General features: G+C 41.7%; 1 long non-coding RNA gene across 1 annotated transcript in view; it reads left to right on the top strand.

The window, feature by feature from the left end:
* Positions 1-3,486, top strand: part of LOC146505320 (uncharacterized) — a 61,892-nt gene extending 58,406 nt beyond the window's left edge. Inside the window, exon 2 of the long non-coding RNA XR_014877510.1 lies at positions 96-3,486. This is a non-coding gene — a long non-coding RNA (uncharacterized LOC146505320). The remainder of the gene's footprint in view (positions 1-95) is intronic.
* Positions 3,487-17,334: the final 13,848 nt, after the last annotated feature.

Genomic DNA, 17,334 nt, shown 5'->3' with positions numbered 1-17,334 from the left:
TCTTGTCTTTATTGGTTTATGCATAAAGAGAGCTGGAACTTTCTCACTTGCACCTCCGCAAAGGTGTTTTTCTTTTCTGTACTAGAAGCACCAAGGTTAATCATAAACCAGGATCCAGGTGCATTCTAGGGCACCCAGGCGATTCAGGCTTTCTGTCATCTGAAATGAAAACGTTATTATGTTATATAGATCAAAATACCAGCTAACTGTAAGAACCTTGATGTCAGTCCTCTGTTTGAAAATACATTGTCTGTTCTCTAGTATTAAACTTCAATATTACTGAAGTTTAATACTGAAAAACTGCAGTAAGGATACAACTTTAATTATTAACTGACAAGTGAAGTCTTTGTTTTTTGGAAATACAAATACATTTCCTCAAAGTCACCAAATAAAATATTCAATGTGTAATGAAGTGTATTTTATTTAAGAAAGCCACTAAAGACAAATAAAGTAGCTCTCTATGAATATATAAGGTCTTGTCATGTGATCAGCTTCAGGGAGGCATGCAAACCTTTCTTCTGTCAGCTCATCTGTCTCTATGCAGCAAAGCTTTTTTTGGAGGAGTGACCACTCCTTACAAACACTTTGCATCTTCAACTTTGCCATCCAGCTCCTGTTTCTTGTTCTTGCCACTGCTTCCAAACCATACACCAGGGATGGGGAAACTGGGCCTCAAGGGCTGGTGTCCTGCAGGTTTTAGATATCACCCTGGGTCAACACACCCGAGTCAAATGATTAGTTCATTACCAGGCCTCTGGAGAACTTCAAGACATGTTGGATGTGTGTTGGATTAAGGACACATCAAAAAAACCTGCAAGACACCAGCCCTTGAGGCCTAGAGTTCCCCCACCACTGCCATACATCATAGCAAATCTTATTACCACCTTGTAAATCTTTCCTTTCACTCTTGCTGCTGTCTTCCAGCCACTCCACACTTCCTGCACTCTCTTTTCACGTCTCTTTCACGTCTCTTGTGCATCGTCTGATGCTGATGCTGGAAAATCGGAAAATGGACCGGAAGAATTTTTGTTCGTAGCGGGATTTTTTTCTTAGCTCCACAGAGGAAGGACACAGCTGCGGTTCACCGTTGTTGCCAGACATGGGCGGACACAGTTCGTAAATCCAAGGGCTGGCCCCCTTTTCTTTATTATTTTTTTTCTTTCAGTGTGTTCCTCCTTCAATGAAATCCCAATCGCAAAAATGTGGCGCTCCGAAATAGGGCTCACACCGTTAATTCATCATTTTCACTCTGTACCACTGCTCCTTATCAGGCTGTGTGAAGCACAGTAAACAATTCAGTCGAGGCCTTGAGCCATAAACAGACATCACTCACAGACATTGTTTTCATAACCAAACTGCTTTAGACCCTGTCCCCTAAATCTACACAAATGCCCTCTGGGTGACATGAAATGCATTTAACCAATAAACAATCAATGGCTTCTTGTTGTTGTAACAGATTCTGTATTTGGACGTTTGTGTGCGGCATTTTGCATATCAGCATAGCATTTGTTAGTAAAGCATTCTTCATTGCATCAGCGTGTGTGTGTATCACTCTTCATTGCACAAGCGTGTGTATATGTGTGTGTGTGGATCACTTCTCAGTGAATTGAATCAGCATTTCGATTTGTGTGCGTGTGTGTGTGTCATTTCTCAGTCAATCAACAAGTGCATATGTGTTCATATGTGTGTTTCTCTTTCTCTTCTGAGTCAGTGTATGTAGATGTGTGTGCTTGTGTGTGTTTGTGTTCATCACTTTCCTGTTCTGGTGTTCTGGGAAAATCACGGCCTGAAGCGTGCCCTGAGGTCCTGCCCTCCTCCTTTTCAGTCCGTTTGCGTCCATTGGTACTGCCACCCAAAGTTCTGTCCATACTGGTTCTGGCCCCAATTGAGGCAGTCCTTTTCTCCAGTGTCCTGCATCTTCTCCTTGTCCAGCTCCTCCTTAACTTGACCCTTTTGCTTCTGTAGTTCCTTCAGGGTTTGCTCCTGGTGTTGGAGCTTCTCGTCAGGTTTGGCAACCTCCTGCTCCAGCTAGCTCCGGCCTGATTTCAAGTCCTGTATCTGGGACTCTAAGCCTGACTGATGGGTTCGATTAGCAGCCAGCTCCTCCTGAGCCATGCTCAGTTTCTGCTCTGATGCCTTGAGCTCTTACTGAGGGCAGAAACCTCAGAGTCTTTTCCGTAGACGTCAGATTGAAGTTTATTGATGTTTTCCTTGCTTTGCTTCCACGGCCTTCTGCAGCTCTGCTGTCCGGCTCTTCTCAGAGGTCAGCTCCTGGCCGAGCCCCGACACCTGTGCCTTCAGCTTATGTTCTTCTAGTGCTTTTGTCCATTCTCAGGTGCCTCCTGACCTCAGTTACTCCTCGTGTCTCTGGCACGCCCTTTTTGCTGCCCGATCATCCGTGTTGGTCCGTCACTGTCCTGCACAGTTTTAATGCAGTGTTGTTAAGGTCAGCATTCTTTTGCTCGGCCTCACTTTTCATCCGGGCTTAATAGGCGTCTCGTCACAGCTCTGTCAGCTGAAGCCATCTGGAAATCTCCCCCGTGTAGTGAAACGGGCCTTGGATTTAACGTTCTCCGTCTCCGCTGCATGAGATCGTTTTCCTGCAGCACTGTTGACATTTTCAGGTTGTTGTTGTGGGTCCAGCTGCTGTAGCATTTGGTCAGGGTCACATCAAAGATGGTAGAGGGGAGAGCCAAGATGGTAGAGGGGAGAGCAGGAGTCCAGGTCAGCCTTGGCTTTCCGGGCCGACAAATCAGCCTGTAATCAAGCATAAAGAGAAAAAACAAAAACAAAACAAAAACAGACAAACAGGAAAATGATGTTGTTTTGGCTGTGTTATTCAGAGAGGGGCCAGGCCCTGTGTCAGCTTTCTCCGCCCCCCCCCCCCCCCCTTTTTTTTTTTCTCACTATATAATCAAGTCATAACCCACCAAGTTGACAGGACAACACAGGTACATGTTAAAATTCTTAAGATCATGTTTAATAGCCCAAAAAAGGAATTTGTTTTCATTCAGTAATCACTTGTATTAATCAATCAGAGGAAAACATGTCACAATTTGACTCTTTTAACCACTAAATTTGTTGTTTCATCACTGGTTGGTCATACCAGTGTCTTTCTTTTTGAAGTCAAGTTGTTGTCCTGCAACCCAGAAAGTTTATTTGTTAGCAGTTGATAAACTTTATCATTTAACAACAGGTGTATGTTAAGTTTCGCTGCTTTAAGCTTGCTGGAAAATCTTCACGTGTTCATGAGTGTAAGCTGTTTCTTCATTGCGTGTGTGTGCGTTTGTGGGTGGGTTATTTTAACTTTTTTCTCAAACAAGGCATTTTTCTAGTTGTGTGTGTTTTTAATTTTGTTTCCCAAATTTTGATTTCCCACCTTAAATAACAACATTCCATGTCTTCAGCCAGGAATTAGAGCTTGCTTGTGAGATTCAGGGACACATGGTGCCAAAAACAATTCAGCAAAAAACTTGCCTGAAAATTTCCAGTGATGGTAACCGATAACTGGAGGAGAAGATGTCCTTTAAGCCTCTTTTCAGGGTGGGGACAAAGTGAGAGGTCAAGCTGTAAAATTTTTAGCCAGAGCTTGGCCTGTCTGTCGTCCCAATTCTGTTAATCTATCCGCTGTACTCAGGTGTCCAGGTTGAGAGAAATCCACCTGTATTAAGAGACTAAAACATTCATTTACTATTTTTCTTAAAACATCCCTTTGGTTCATCTGCCTAAATTTTACTCTCTCTCTCTCTTGGTGCATAGTTCACACAGTCAGGCAGTTGCCTTTTATGGGCATGCAGATTTCCGGTCACAGACACACAGCTACTCACCCCCAGCAGCTGCAAAGCCGTCTCTTTTATATCAAAACCCAGCCAAACATTAAACATTCACCGTAGTCATTCAAAACTTTATTTGTAATATTATAATCAGCAAAATCAGCGTTTTAATTACAGGCATGTATCATTGTTTGCAAATCATAATTATAAAACTCAATAACACGCTAAACAGGAAGTGAAAGTGCTCTGTGCGCTTCACAGCAGCCACCTCATTTGCATGTTCACACACCGTCTAAAAATAGCTTGCAGCGCGCTGTCGTCACACACAGCCTTTCTCTCCATTTCACACCCAACTCTATTATTCTATAACAAAGACGACTTATATTTACAATCACTCTCAGGCCTGAAAGTCTTAGCGCCTACACAATTTTGACAAATTTAAGTTAACGGGTCCAACCGAAAAAGTCCAACTTTTTTGTGATCAATTAACCAGTATCTGTCCAACAGTTTCTGGCCTCATCTCTAAAGTCCCTAACTCAATTTAAAAGTGTCCAACACCCAAGGTCCAACCTTTGCTGCCCAAAAAAACACAGACACCGTTCCAAACGGTAAAGTGGTCCAACCACTAGTTATTCTGGAGTGCCCCAAGCTCCACAGTGACCAACTGACTATCCCTCAAAGAGGACAAGGCCTAGGCGTCCCCGGCCTTGGCAAGCGTTACCTCTGAGCACTGTGCTTCTCAGCAGTCCAACTGCCACTCTGAAAAATTTATAATACTTTGAAACAACAGTCAACACACTAAAACAAGAGTATGACTGAGGCAGGTCCAACCATGACCAATGGGGACTTTAACCCACTAAATGACCAATTCCCTATCAAAATAAATTCTCTCAGCAGTCCAACTGCTATTTATTATCATTACCTCAGCTTCAAATCTCATGAGTTTTTTTCATCAAAATCAAAACAGACACTCACCGGCAACTTTTACTAAATAGACATTTAATTTTATCGTCCAATTCAGCACACTTCGGATAAAATCAACAGGCCTGTGCCTACCTCTTTTATAAAGGTGCCTGTCCACTCAGTTCGATTGCCGGATAATGTCTGCCCGTCTGACCACCTCGGACCGTCCAAGCCTCCAAAACTTCCACCCCAATACCACAAGACGAGCCCCCAAAACTGTTACGGATTCAAATATTGGGGATGGATACAGGAGGAAAAACCAAAATAACAACACTAGTCCGGCCGGGTCAAGTCAAATGATGATTTAATGAACACACGCGTGGGAGATGGACACCATACAGCAGACAGCATCAGATCTCAAAATGGTGGAGCCTTGATCAAACTCTTATAGCCTCTAGTGGCCCCCACCTAATCATAAAAGCCTAAACATTCACATTCTTTCTCTCACACAGCGCCTAAGCTACGACCTTGGCTCCCTGTTCATCTGCTCCTGATGAGATGGGGCAGTATGCTCTGTTCTCTTCTAATCAGACAAATAAGGTGATGACTTACTGGAACAGTATTTCTTATAACTCAGCAGTATAATGCATCATAAAACAATATCATTCATTCACAATAAATCAACAGTCTAATGTAATGCAAATCAGTTTAACAAACGGAATAGTTATCACCTTCTTCTAATTCAGGAGAATAATGCAAACTAAAACTACATAATAATTCACAATCTTTAATTAGGGGTCTAACATGGCATAAAATGATATTATAATCCAACAGCCCACATCAGTCTAAAATTGTATGTAACCATGAATAACGTGTCACCATGTCCACCAGGAGAGACTGGACAGTATAGATGTAAAACAAATATGCCAGCCGTTTATCTCAGTTAACGAGAGGAGAAGGCATGTGTTTGGCTCCTTCACATAGTGGACATTGAGTTGTTGTGTGGGACACCAGTAGTCCATGTCTGTTGCTGTAACAGTAGTTCATGTTTAGAGTAAAACATCCCAGCTCACTGATTTGATCGGGGCAATAGTGTGGCTAAAATGTTGCATAATTTTGCTGAGAGATCTGTTACTTTGTGGTAATCTTAGATGAGTAGTTTTATGGACAAAAACCACCAGGTCATTCAGTATTCCCTTAGTGCTGATGTATCAGAGATGTTGGTGTAGTATAACTGAAGTAATGTTGTTAAGTCCTTAAAGTCATATTCTTTTATTGTCATGACTGTATGTGAAGCTATTTTTATTTTTGTATGATACCTGATTTATATGGAATATGGCTGAAGTAAACTAAAGTCTAAAATACTTAGTCATTTGTTTAATAGTAACTTAACATTATATAATTCACATATAAAACTATGAATTGTAATTTTAAATGGTTTAAAAGCATGTAGAATAGCATATGTTGGCAAGTATATTTCTCCCTTTTTTTTTATCAAGAAGTGTCAATGGAAAATTGTACTTAGTAGTCAGTATAATCTTTTAATGATATAAGTTTGCATATGGTAGAATACTGCACGTAATCATTTGTGTTTAGAAGTATATAGTTGGTGGCATATTGAAAGAATGTCTCATCCTAGGAGGTTTGTAACATTCCAGGGTGTTCTGGCGTTCACCCCCACATCCTAGGAGCATGGGAAAGGTTGTACCTTGTCTTATTGTTTTACGGTAGGATTAACGTAGTAATATCTGTTTTAGTCTAAGTGCTGCTGGACTTCCAGTCCAGCAGGTTTAGGGAAGTCATTTATGGGGTCACACTCTGACCACACACACACACACACACACACACACACACCTCCACATTTCAATGTATGGAACAAACGCTCACCGAAGTGTATAAATAAAAGACCAGGGCAGGAGTGTGAGTTCTGGAGGCTGCCCTTGCTAGCAAGAAAATCTGTGTGTTTCTCTTCTCTGATTCTCTACTGAAGAAGTGTTTTAGAATATATCTCTTAACATTATTTGGTCCTTCGTAGCCGGATCAGAAAATATCAGAACTGTTATCTGTGACTCTGTTCCAGGATCCAGCACTGATTCCTGACGCCGTGGGGAGCCAGCACCGAAGCCTGTGCACAGCCCTCTTAGACGAGGAGAGAGCCCCAGGACGTGAATTCGGGTCTGGACCGGTGGCCTGGTCCACGGCGCTGGGATTCAGTCTGATGATCCGAACCACCAGTGAGACGTCGGAGGGTGAGAAACACTATTTTGGTATATAAAACGGCCGCAAAGGTTTAAAGTAACGTGATAAAATAGGTTTAAGTTCGCCAAAAGGAACTGTGTTTAGACTAGTTTTAGACGTAGCTGAAATTACTTCGTGACAAATTAAAATACGTTTAAGCAAATGAAAACACGTTGAGACAGAGAAATTAAATTAGGTTTAAGTTCACCAAAAGGAACTGTGTTTAGACTGGTTTTAGAGGTAGCCGTGAAATACTTCGTGACAGATTAGCGCACAAATGTCTATATGTGTGTGTGTCTGGAAGTAAGTTGATTTTACAGCACAATACGCTGCTGAACTACTTCCATTTTTGTTTTCTTTGCTGAGGCTCACGTACTGGTGACAAAGGAGAACGGTTGAGTTTCATCTCATAAAACTGATACCGCTTCACCGTTAGGGTGAAGTTGAAGGCCGTATCAGTAAACCACTCTGAAGTCAAGCATGCCAGCGACGGCCCAGCAAAATCTTTGAAAATGGAGAATAAACAATTAAAATTAACACCTGATGAGAAATGGTTAGAAAAACAACAAGCCGGAGCAGGTAAAATCAGTGCAAATAGGTGGAGAAATCCACAAAAAGCAAAAAAACGCAGATTCTTTAGATTGCCCTGATCAACAACAGCCGGTGCTCCAGACCATTAATTTAACCAGTTGTTAATAGTAATCTGCATTAAGCTCAGGGTTGCTCAAATTCGGTACAATGACATATGAAGTAAAATAGGTAAATATTTAAACTAATTACGTGTATAGAGGCACTTGACCTGTTTGAAAAACTGTCATCCTAATATGAGCCATTGTTGAGATATAGAGCACACCTATGAAAACAACTAATATGCTGAACCCTGTATGAAACAGCTGAAAACTACATGATGGAGAAGCTGACATGAATATGAAACCACTGTGAGGTTGCGTTGCGGTCTCTTCTGAGCTGATGAGCAAGCTACACATTATCAGATTGAGATCTGGCCTAAAACTCATAAAAGAGAGGGAAAAGAAACTAAGATAACTATGATAACTGGAGTGTGCAGTGTTTCCGTGAGCAGTTTTCCTGCATCTTGACTCATGTGTGTAGAGTGTTCATAGCATCAGCATCATGTTTTTGTTATTTGTTTTGTTGGGTTGAAAAATAATTAAATAAACTTTTGATCATACTTATGGATCACCATGGCACATATCATCAGCCATGTGATTTATTTATACAGATGAAAAAGTGAGTGTGAATGTGTCTGACGTCACAGTGTTTTTGTGCGCTGTGTAAAAGTAATTGCCTCTGATTGTGAGAGCGGTGATTCTGCAGGTCACCAGCTATTGTAAAAAAATTTAAAAAAGAGTGAAAAAGAGACAAAATTTACATTGTAGATGAAAAATAATCATAGGAAAAAGGTTTTGTGTTGATCAGCCAAGAACAACTACAATCTCATTTTCTGCTTAAAGGACTGTTCACAAAAACAGAGAGAGATGTGTGTTGATTAAGCAGTGATAATAATAATGAAAATGTCTTAGTTTGTCACTTTCAGGTGAAAAGCAGACCTGAATCAATTTTCCACATGCAGCGGTCGGAAGAAAGTTATAGTTTAACATCATTGGAAACATTCAGGCCAAGTTTCTGGCTAACTTATTTACAGCACCATGTGTCTCTCAAACTCGCAAGCGAGCTCTCACTCCTCCCTGAAGACAAGGAATGCAGCTCCAAAGAGCAATAACATGGCAGATAAAGAGACAGCAGCAAAGTCCTGAGAAAAGAGTCCCAGCAAGCAGCAGCAGTGTGGACAAACAGCATCAGTGAAGAAGAGCAAACCCATCATACTGACTGATTGGATGAATGGCACTGTGTTCCCAACAAGCTGCAAATTCACTGTGCATGTGAAAAGAACGTTTGAGGAGAACTGAGGAGACTGTTGGAGTTTGACATTTGCCACCTTTGGAGTAAAATGGCAAGAAGAGACAGTGGAACACAGGACAAAGCTGAAAGAGAACTGCCTGCTATTGGACTGTTGAGGTGGGAGAGGACAACAGTGAGAGTAAGTGAGAATGCTGGTGTTTAAAGTGGGAAATCAAAATTTGGGTTAGCAAACCTGGGAAAAACAAAACTGACTGCTTAAGTGGGAAATTGTGAAGGAGTCTGAAACACTGCAAAAAGAAACATATACAAAATCACACACACAAGCAGAACATGCATTAACCCTACTAACACTTCCAAACACAAGAGAGCTCATGAAGATTAGACAATATCTTAAGCATGTGAGTCTGTTTACCATCTTGTCCAAGTCACTTAGTGTGATGGGAAGTGATGCAAAGATCAGTGGACTCATAGCACATCAGTTACAAAATGATTAAATAATAGCAGAGAAATGGAAATAAAAACAAACTGACTGACTGGTAAAAGCTGACAAGACTTGACCACTACTCAAGGTTAACCTCCACCTAGACAGGACGAAAGGGTGGATGAATTTGTGTGTTTCTTTTACAGGAGCAGAAAGATGACAGCAACATCCGAGGTTGCGTGAGCTTTGGTCGTACCGATTTAGCTTTTAAAGTAGTAATATACCTGCACTTTTTTTGCCCCCCCCCCCCCCCCCCCCCACACACACACACCTCCCACCCCGTTTGGTCGGATTCGTGCGTGTGCGCATGCGCGTTCAGATGTGCTCGGCGCATGCGCGTTCAGGTGTGAAAACACACCCTCTGGGCGGTATCGACTCCTCCTAGTGGGATGGCTTAGGTTATATAGGTATAAAAGTGATCCTTTCACATTCTAAGACCATCACCGCCACGGCCTAAGGAGCACAGACACATCGCGCTAAGGACCCCCAATGACTCACCGACCTAAGGAGCACAGAATACCATCTGTATCAACCATGAAACCCAGCCAGGACATCGCCCATGCCACAGCCGCTCTAGGTATGTCTACAGGAGTATGCAGCCGGGGTCCTCAACGTAAAAAGCAACGCTGTGAAAATGCCGTAGATGGGACTGTATTTAAGTTAGAATATCGCGGCGCTGAAGGGTATGTGTATACCATTAAATATACCGAAGGGACAGTTGTGCTTAGTGTAGATTGTGGCGAGGGATTGTTTTGGGGGGAACCCCAAAGCATCTCTACCAAAAACTGGAAGCTCTTCCGGACCGTAGTGTGTGCGGACCTGGACAATGTGGGCTTCCCAGAGGTGCTGTATGTTTCCCAGTGGAACAGTGCATCAGGCCCTGAGCTTTACAGGGTTGAGGCTGATCGTTTCAATCGCAACCCTGAAGACTTTATTTTTCTCAGTGCATGTGATGACAGGGATAGTCTTATTGCTTCCAGAGGGCTTGAAAACTGGAGGTTAAATCCTTACCCTCTAAACCTTGAAGAGCGCACAAGATGGTTTAAGGACTTGTTTTTTATACAGTGGTGCGACTGGAGAGGTTTGTCGCGTCTGTTTAGCCAGATTGACGACGCGATCAAGAGGGACAGACTCAACACTGCGTACGAGAGTATTAGAAAACGCCTTGTTTTTGACGATCTGGCGAGTTGTCCGAAGACTGGTTTGCCTGCTACCCTGTGCAAACCTAAAATCATAAGACCTTCCGACAACTAAACAATAAACTGGTAGGTTTAATGTGAGGGGTGTGTGTGTGTGGGGGTTGTGTGTGTGTATCTATGTGACAAATTAAGAGCTTGTGGTTTTCATTTTACAGAGAATGACTCGCCGTCGTGGGACCTGTCAGAGTCACCATCAATAGGGCTGCTAATCCCGACCCCCCAGACTCCACCACCCTCACCATCATGCTCGCAGGACCCCCTCATATCAGACCTGTGGGAGGAAACTGTAATCGACATCAAACTCGCAACTCTCCACCTGTTGATGTTGGCGCTGAATGAGTTTCTACAAGAGACATGTTACGGATGCCAAACAGGCCACCCCAGTCAGGTGCAACACAGCTGCTTGCAGGAATTGTCTGAGTATTTCTTCGACACCTACTATGACGATGTGATGATAAGGCTCAAGACTGACCGATTCATCCCAGCCATCCAGCTGTTTGTACGCTCAAACACCACAGATGGGACTGGAACACAAATCCGCAGAGTTGCAGAACACCTCATGTGTGAACTGAGATCAGAGCGAAATATAGTATGCGCCATTAATGACAACATTGTGGACCTGCTAGAAGCAAGTACTTGCGCCCGACGTGTTAAACCAGCCATGCTCCGCATGATTGGAAACTACTGGGGTGGGAGAGACCTGGTTTAATGTGTGCTGTTCAAGTATCCATTGTCTGTGATTGTGTCTGTGTGAAAATTAAATAAAAAGACGTGTTAACACCAACTTCTTAGTCATTTGTGGTTTGCACAGTCATGGAAAGCACATTGCATAAAATATATCATGATCCAGCCCATCCTGCGGGGTTGGCCAGTTTAAATAAGCTACGTATAGCGGCAGGGGAGGCATCAGGTGTAACACCTCCAATATCTCAGGTCAAACATTATTTAGAACAAGACGACACTTACACACTCCATAAACCTGTGAGGATCCATTTCCCCAGAAATAGAGTATTGGTGACAGGGATCGACAAACAGTTTCAAGCCGATCTGGTTGACATGTGTGAATATGTGTCAGATAATGATAATGTGAGATATCTGCTAACATGTATAGATGTATTCTCAAAATACGCATGGGTTAGATGCCTAACAAACAAGACAGCGAATGTTGTATCAGCTGCTTTTGAGGATATACTTAGTGAGGGTAGGATCCCTGTGAAACTACAAACAGATGAAGGCAAAGAGTTTTATAATACAACCTTTAAACACCTAATGGAGCGATATAATATCAAGCATTTCTCAACAGCTAGCGAGGTTAAATGCAGTATTGTCGAGAGATTCAATCGTAGCTTCAAGGGTAGAATGTGGAAGTACTTAACATCAGCCAACTCCCGGAGATATGTAGATGTCATACCAGATCTCACACAAGCATATAACAATGCTTATCACAGATCTATCCAAATGGCTCCGGCAGAGGTGAATAAGGATAATGAGAAGTCTGTGTTTAACGCGCTGTACAAAACGAGGCCTCAGAGGGAACTGTGCTTTAAATTTAATATTGGCGACACTGTACGAATATCAAAACTGAGAGGAAAGTTTCGAAAAGGATACGAGCAGACCTACACCGATGAGATTTTCACAGTCAAGGAACGTATAGGGAGACAGCCCCCAGTGTACAGACTAGCGGATCTAGCAGGAGAGGTATTGAAAGGGTCATTTTATGAGCCTGAGATACAACGTGTGGTTGTTGATGAAAACAAAACATTTAAAATTGAAAACATATTGGCTAGAAAAAAAGTGGGTCGGAAAAAGCATGTGCTAGTGAAATGGCTAGGATGGCCCGACAGCTTTAATTCGTGGATTCCAGAAAAAGACATCGTTGAGGCGTAATTAACTCAGATGACGCAGCTCTACACACATTCATTCAACACTGAGCATAGACGGAGAAAGCATGAATAAAAAGAACAACAACAATGCAGGCTTCTATGTAAGCCTCTTCTCGAATGCTTCGGCGCATGTTTACCCGGGTAATAAGATATCTAATTTTAGAACAAAGCTAGCAAAACCTATCGTTTTGGATCAGCCGTATGAGGTTGCTGTTATAGAGATACAGTACCCACGCATATGGATGTCTTTTCCACAATCAGATTCGCAAGTGGAAATTCATGACCCAGTCAAAGATGGAACCATCGCCGTAACCATGATCGAACTGTCTGTGGGTCATTATGCATCTGTGGAACAGATAATAAAAGAATTTAATTTTAAATGTCAGCAGTACCAAACCACTGGAGACCTTAAAATGCAATACAACACAGTTACTAACCATGCCTGTGTTATGGGACCTAGGGGCACTATTCTCACATTTAGAGGGAGACTGGCGGAAATCCTAGGATTCGAAACAGGAGAGCCGTTTGTACTTCATTATAAAAACACATATGCCCCGCACCCCGCAGACATATACGGGGAAAATATAACATCTTTATTTATGCAGATATCGTTGATTACCAGCTTGTGGGTGACGCCCACGCGAGGCTATTAAGAGCTATAAATATCACGGACGATGACCGCCGCTTGCCTATTCTACAATTTGACAGCCCACACTACACACCTGTGTCAAAGACATTGATCGACGACATAGAAATTGATTTGAAAGACGATCGAAATCAACACATACCCTTTTTATACGGCAAGGTGTTTGTCAAGTTACACTTCCGACCGATAACCCAGCATTTTTGAAAAAAAGGATGGCCGTCTACAACACTGATGACTCAAAATATGTAAAATACTACTTATCACAGGCTGGTGGAGAGCTCGGAGGGTATGTTGGGACCAGTACGCAATATGGGTCAGGGCTGGGTGGGTTGTTCCGCAGCTTGTTTAGATTTGCTGTACCACTGTTTAAAAAAGGAGTTAGCATAGTCAAACCACACCTAAAAACAGCCGCATCGGGCATAGTGTCTGATGTCATAACCAACATAACCAGACCCTCAACCACTAAGCAGGACGGTAGCGGATTGTATGTGTATACGCCCAGACCATCTAAGACCCCACCCCCAGGGCAACCGTTGTCTAAAAAGCGTAAAACCACAAAACCTAGCAGGAGAGCTAGCAAACGGACACCGCCACGCAGAGTGAAAAGACCCAGAACCAGTCGTTCTAAAACTGCAGAGTTTGACATATTCTAAATGGCACTGTTACACAGTCATTCTGGAGAATGTGTAAAAACAGAGCTGGACCTGTTTACTGTTCCCTACACACAGACTAGCATTGAGAAAAGTACATTTATCGAAATCCCACCTGTATCTGCAATCACTGATGGAGGGCCGATCGAGTTTTACATCTCATCATCCGGTGAAGATTACCTGGATCTAAATGACTCATATATCTACACACGTGTGAGAATCACAAACGCTGATGGCTCAAACCTGGCTAGGGACGCTAATGTAGGATTTATTAATTATCCTGGATGCAGCATATTTAGCCAAGTTGATGTTAATTTGGGAGACCGCCTCATTAGTCAATCATCCAACACATATCCATACAGAGGTGTGATAGAATGTCTTATCAATTATAATAAGGACACTTTAGACACACAGTTCAGCACCGGGTTATTCTGTAAGGATACATCATCACACATGAATGACACATCTATAGAAGGAGAGAACCAGGGCCTGGTGACCAGAGGTGGCTACACAGCAAATAGCAGTATTGTTGAATTGATTGCACCAGTACATGCAGACCTGTTTTTTCAAGAAAAACTGTTACTTAATGGAATCGACCTGTCACTGAAATTTGTGCGCTCTAAAGACGAATTTGCTCTCATGACAGTGGATGCCAATGCATACAGAGTTAAAATTGTCTCAGCCAGTCTCTTTGTCAAGAAAGTTAGTGTATCACCGACCGTCAGACTTGCACACAGCAAGGCATTGCACCATGCAAACGCAAAATACACGGTAGACAGAGTGTCTTTAAAGACCTTCTCCATACCTGCAGGGGCTAGAATATCAACAAATGACAATTTATTTATGGGTAGGATACCTAAATTTGTGATCATTGCATTTATAGACAATGAAGCATACACTGGCTCCTACCAGCGTAATCCATTTCATTTTGAAAACTGCGATATAGAATTTATGTCTTTATATGCTGATAGTCAGGCTTATCCTGCTAAACCATTCCAGCCCAATTTCCAGAGAAAACACTATACCAGAGAATTTTACCAGCTGATACAAACCACAGGAAGACATTTAAAGGACAGATCCTTAGCTATTACGCGTGCGGACTTTGGTAACGGCTACACTTTATTCTGTTTCAATCGGGAAGCTGACGAAGGACATTCAGGGAATGTGTCGTTAATTAAAACTGGGAACGTGAGATTGGAAACCCGTTTCAGAAATCCACTACCCCGTACAGTGAACCTCTTGTGTTATTCGGTATTTGATTCAGTCATTGAAATATCTAACATGAGACAGGTGCTCTTGGACTACTATTGAGACAAAAACGGTCATGAACACTATAGAACTATCAGCCGTGATCGGCAGCATTATCAATAAAAACACACATTTCCTAGGCGTGTTAGCCTATGATCAGCTAACCACTGAACGGCTTCAAAGACTCCCTGCTATGAGTATTGTAAACACCCACCCTTCTACGATGCCCGGGGAACATTGGCTTGCTGTTTATATTTCGAGAGACAGACGCGGTTATTTTTTTGATAGTTTTGGTCACTCGTTAGACAGTTTTCCCCCAGCAATAAAGATGTTTCTTCTAAAAAACTGTTCCACTGTTTTATATTCAGGAAAACAAGTGCAGAACGACTTCTCCATCACATGCGGTCAACATTGTGTATTTTTTTTATATCATGTGCAAAATGGTGTATCTTATGAGCGTGTGCTTAACATGTATGGGTCTGATTTAATTTGTAATGATGCTATGGTGTGTCGATTTGTCAACAACATACAACCTGTTGCTGTATGCAGTGATTACGTGTGTGTGCAATGCGGATACTGACATGTACTAATGAGAATAATAAAAACAACATGAGAGCATGATAATCGAGTCAATGGTATTTATTATCAAATCTCGTATATAAATATATAGATTTACAACATACATTGTTTAAACATAAATAAAAGAAATCAAACATTAAGCCGTAATAAAAAAGAAAAACATATATTTAACAGTAATAAAGACATAATATATTTAACAGTAATAAAATAAAACAAAACAAAACAATTTAGCAGCAATAAGTGAAAAAAAACATTACAGTAGAAAAAACACCAAACAGCAAATATTTTTAGCAGAAAAACAATTTCAGGTGCAATAAGAAAAAACCTGAATTCAAAAATCCAACCACTCTACAGGACCCCCCTTTAATTTGTTTTTTTTATTCTTTATTTTTTTAGTGTACTATGTCGCAGCGGTCCACCAGGGGTGATCTTTTTTGGTGTGTGTTTTAAAAAACCAGGGTCTTCAGACAGTGTGTGATCGGTTTTATACATGGCGACGGTCTTACGTATGCCTGTGTTAGATATGGCTGATAACGGTACGTTTAAATCTGAGACAGCTTTTAAAAACTCTGTCCATCCGATAGGTCTCAAACCCTCAGAGGGTGTGTGTGTGGTTGTGACGCCTTTAATTAGATCATAAATGTGTGAACCAGGGATGGTGTGTTTATCAACAACAATTTCGCCTTTGTCGTTGTAAGAGATCAAGTGTGGCGAACGGCTCACCGCTGATAGAATAAGTTCTGCATTCCTCCTACACCTTTTAGGTATGTGTGTTAAAACATTCTCCGCAACAAGATCCCTCACCCCTGCATCACCATGAACAGGCGATGTGTCCGTCGACTGGGGTTGCACATCCCTGTTAAATTGTTCAGGTAATGATAAAGACAATACATTCTTTTCACGGGCACCTTGTCTCACAAGGGTAAGGTATCTTTGGAGAATATCGCTGTATTTTTTAGCCTTCTCATACACATCTATGTCAGAATCTTGTAACACTTGTAACATCTCCTTGTCCAACTCGTTCTGAGACTGTTGTCTGATGCTGTCTGTTTGCTGCTGCTGCTGCTGCTGCTGTTGCTTTATTAAGTCCAACTGGTGTTGGGGTACCAAAAACATCTTTTGCACATGTTCCATTTTCACCTGTTTGCTATCAGACTGGTTATGAAAGGGATTGCAGCCCCTAATAGCGGCAGTAAAAACCCTCCAGATTGGTTGATTGTCTTTCTCTTTTTCAAAGTTTTTATTTTTTTGTCTGCAATCAGTCTGATTATTGATTTTTTCTTTTTCAGCTGTTTGTACTGCTGATTGGTCAGTGGTATGTTACCATGCAATACATTAAAGGCTATCTCACACAGCGCATTGATAAAATCTAAGTTTGAATTACTAATAATAACTCTGCGTAGAGTAGGAGGAGCCCTGTATATCATCTCCAACAGAGACAGATTCCTCCGCATGCGTGATGACATCCTTTCACCTCTTTGCTGACTTTTGTTTTGGAATGTAAACAACCGGACGCTCTGATAGTAAATTTGTTCTGAGTCTTAAATAGTCCGGGGTCTTAGCTTTATAGTCTATTAAAAGATACCCGTATGTTGTGGATGTGGCATCATTAAACGCTTCTATAAAATATTTAGTATTACCCGGAAACATTTGCCTACCTAAAAGCATAACCTGATATTTATCTCTCGGATTTTTAAACAATATTAGATAGTTAGTGTTCAAGGAAATGGTTCTACTGGATTTTCCTTGAATAAACAAATTCTGAACTAGATATATACAACTCAAATTCCTATGATGCACATACTTTGTGAACACATTTTGTACTTCTAAATTGTTAGCTGCATCGTTCATTA

The sequence above is a fragment of the Neolamprologus multifasciatus genome, chromosome 13, assembly GCF_963576455.1.
Source record: "Neolamprologus multifasciatus chromosome 13, fNeoMul1.2, whole genome shotgun sequence".
NCBI lineage: Eukaryota > Metazoa > Chordata > Actinopteri > Cichliformes > Cichlidae > Neolamprologus > Neolamprologus multifasciatus.
The sequence above is the reverse complement of the archived record's forward strand: the minus strand, read 5'-3'. Positions and strand labels throughout refer to the sequence as shown.